The sequence below is a fragment of the Drosophila santomea genome, chromosome 2L (genome assembly GCF_016746245.2).
Source record: "Drosophila santomea strain STO CAGO 1482 chromosome 2L, Prin_Dsan_1.1, whole genome shotgun sequence".
In the NCBI taxonomy this organism is placed as follows: Eukaryota; Metazoa; Arthropoda; class Insecta; order Diptera; family Drosophilidae; genus Drosophila; species Drosophila santomea.
The window spans coordinates 24,134,186-24,138,274 of NC_053016.2; positions in this window are offsets into that span (position 1 = coordinate 24,134,186).

Consider the following 4,089-nt stretch of genomic DNA (forward strand, 5'->3'; position numbering starts at 1 on the left):
CTATGATCGCTTAATATGTCGAACTTTCTCCCGAATAGGTAGGACCTGAAATATTTTGTTGCCCATACTATAGCTAATAGCTCTTTTTCTACGGCCGAATAGTTAAGTTCATGTTCATTTAAAGTTCATAACAGATGGGTTTATGTTCTTGGGATAATACAGCACCTATGGCTATATTACTCGCATCTGATGTCAGTGAAAATTTCTTTTCGAAGTTGGGATATATTAGGATTGGATCGGACGTGATGAGTACTTTTAGTTTTTCGAAAGCGGACATATAATCATTATCTTTTGTGTTAATTACTGCACCTTTTTTTAGTTTGAGAGTCATAGGTTTTGCTATTTTTGCAAAATTGGGAATGAATTTACGGTAAAATCCGCATAGCCCAAGGAATGATTTTATTCCTTTTGTGAATAGGGAAATTATTCCTTTTGTGAATAGGGAAATTAACAATTGCATTTATTTTGTTAGGTTTTATACCTTCTGTCGAGATAATGTGACCGAGAAATTCTGTTTCTTTCTTCAGAAATTCACATTTATCAAGTTGCAATTTGAGATTAGCTGATCGTAGCTTATTAAATACCCTTTTTAATGACATTATATGTTCCTCCAATGATAAATTAAATTAAATTTATAAATTAAATCTTCTAAAAGATTGTTCATGCAGCGTTGAAATGTTGCTGGTGCATTTTTCAGACCAAAGGGCATACGAATAATGTCCATGTTTTGTTGAGAATGCTGTTTTGGGTATTGATTGTTGGTCCATTTGGGTTTGATGGAAACCTTTTAGCTAGATCAATGGTTGTGAAGTATTGACAGCGTCCAAGCTTGTCTAATATTTCATCCATTACGGGAATAGGGAATTTGTCGTCAATGGTTATCTCGTTGAGACTACGATAGTCTATGACTAATCGAAATTTTGGTTTCCCAGAAGCATCGCTTTTCTTTGGGACGATCCAAATTGGAGAACAATTTCGATTTCCTAATTATTTTTTGTTCTAACATTTCGTTAATTTGTTTGTTGACTTCTTGATCAAATTCTTGGGGGTATTTATATGGTTTTTTATAGATCGGGTCTTCGTGTTTTGTATGAATAGAATGTTTGATCGTACTTGTAAAGGTCAAATTTTCACCTTCTTTGTACTGAATGTCATTATATTCAAGCAGAACGTGGGAATGTTGTTCCCTTTCTTCTGTATTCAAATGTTCTAATCTGAATACGTTGGATTCTCTTAACTCGTCGTCTAAGGCGTTGTTAGAGGATGTTACTAGAAGGGCTTCTTCTATGTAAGGGGTAATAAGAGGATTTTCCTCAGATTTAGAAGGCTTGGGATACTCATAGGTAATCTTGGTCTCTTCTGAATTAGACGGTCTGGGGCACTCATTGGTGTTCTTTGACTCATCTGGTTTTAAGTGGGCTTTCCGCTTAATTTTTAGGAGGGTCTTCTCCTTTTTTGGGGTTTGTAGAGGGGTTTCCTCTGGGTTAGATGACTTGGGGCACTCATTGGTAGCCTTGGACTCATCTATTTGGATGTGGTCGTACCACATTTTGAATGTATAGCCATTTATAGTGACTGTTTGTGTTGAATAATCAATTTGAGTGTTAGTTGGCTCTAAATAGTTTCTGCCTAACAGTAAATCATACTTTTCTGAGAAATTGTGAATATAAAATATTTGATTAGTGGGACAAAGTTTGCTTGACTGCAATGAAACACTTGTTTCAATGTTATAACGCCATTTATAGTGTGGACATTTACTTTAGAAGGTTTGATTGGAAAATTAAAAAAATTTTGTTTCGTAATGTTAATAGACGAACCAGTGTCTACTAAGCATTTGAGAGTAATATTATTCATTTTAATTTTTAGGAATGGGTTTCCACTTCCTCTGAATCGCTTTCTGATTCCGAGGCTGGTTGAAGAAAATTTTCGCATCCTGTGTCTATTCTGAATTGAGCACTATCGTTTTCTCTCTGCCTTTTGGTAGGAGTGTTTGGTGCACTAGTATTTTGCTGTTGAAAATTTAAATGATTTTGAATTCTACCTGTATTTAGCCTGGTCTTGAGTTGGTATTTTGGATCTGTGTAGGGTTTGTTAATGGAATAAAAGTGGGAACGAATCGTTGGTTGGGATGTGTGTTTTTAGTTTGGTTAATGTGTGTATGTTTATGTGAATTTGGGTTAAATTTTGGCTGACTATCGGATGTTTTTGAGACTGGGTCTTTATAGAGACCTTCTTGTTGGGCGGTTTGTCCTAATTTTTGGATAGTTGAAATGTCATGCCTCGCTAGGGTCATGAACAGTCTATCGGGGAGTGATCTTTGAATTGTATTCTTTATAGTAGTTGCCATTGCTTGTGTATAAACTGTAATATTAGTTCTGTCATTTTCTAATGCTAACTTATTTATGATTACAATTGTTCGCAAAGTAGACGTAAGTTACCTTTGAAAGGTGTGCGGTACAATCTTCCTAGTAGTTCCTCCAGGGGTGTCTGGGTCTTAAATTCTGTGATCAAGGCGTCCCTTAGAGTTGACCAATCATTATGCATTCCGAATAGGGAAACTTTTTCTGCATCTCCAGTGATTTGAAGTTCGATGGATCCAAATATAATCGCCTTCTGTCGAGCGTCGTTTGCAGGGTATAGGTTCAACAGGTATTCCATTCGTCTGATGAACGAGCTGAGTTTTGATGGATCTCCAGTGAATGGTGGTACTTGGCGTATTTGCCGAAGTAATTGAGAAAGATTTTCTGCTGGTAACGCCATTTTAGTTTTATTTAAAAGTTATTTTCTGTTCTTGTTCACAGATTGCTACAGTATGTCGAGACTTAAGCCTTAAGTGAACTGCACTGTTTTAACTTTTTGTTGTTTAATACAATAGTAGCGGTCACATTTTTGATTTTAGTGGGCTACTTTTTTGTTCACAGACTGCTACAGTATGTCGAGACTAATGTCTTAGTGAACTTCACTGTGCGCCTTTAATTGTATTACACCTTAGTGGAGGTTTCACTTCACGAAGCGGTCCACAAAATTAGGTCTTTAAATTAACTCCGATCACACAGGTTCTTGTGCGGATACCGATTTTAGTCACTTTAAACGAACCGAAATCACTTTGTTGCGGCCGATTCGCGGGTACAACCAGAAAAGGTTACTTGGTCGTACAAGTTTCCTCTTTTCACTAGATTGTCAAAGGATAACGACTTTTTTTTCAGTATCCTACCGACTGCGCCATTTACAAATTCAGTCCGAGAGTTTAATAAAAAAAATAACACGGTTGGTTTGTGATATATTATTAAACATTTTATTTATTCCAATAGAGGAAGAACTGGAGCCTTTGGATTATCACTTATTTGGACAATGGATTTCGAAGTTGAAATGGGCTTTAGCAAAGCTATCGCAATTGATAGCGTACTCAGAACTGAACTGCTTTATGGGGACATGTTTGCGTTTATATAGGCAGATTGTGATAGCTTAAGAGTGAAGTTTAAGAGAATTAAGTTATAATTGTTTATTAAGAGAGAAGCTCTCGAAAAATATGAGAGAGAAGCTCCCGAAAAGTAGGAGTAATTGGAGAATCCTGAGACCATTGCGTGGGCGGAAGTATTTGTTATTTCAGTTGGCCTCGCCAAGTGGTCAAATGTTTACGATTTCAGTTGGCTTCGCCAAGTGATCGAATGTTTAGGGGACGACGTTGGCTCGCCACAGAGTCTAGACTTTGGAATATGATTCTGTGCGTAAATGACAGCTAAGCTTAATCGAAGGGCTCTCGGTCTTTGATTACATTTTGTTCTTAGACATTAATGTGTGCGTGTGAGTTGTTACAATAGTGTGTGTGGTTTTGTACTTAGACATTAATGTGAGTGTGTGAGTTGGGGAGTTTTGGGTGTAGAATGGATATGTTACTATATTTATAATTTAGATGTTGTGAATGATTCATTTTTTCAATTGGCAGGCAATGGCTTTCGCGACTATTACCAAGAGCTTTTGGATATTGGATCAGTGTATGGCAAACAGGACTTCTCTGATTTAGTCACATCGCGCAAATCGTTGTCATTTACAATTATGAGACGAGAGTACGAAAGCCTAAAAAGTGAA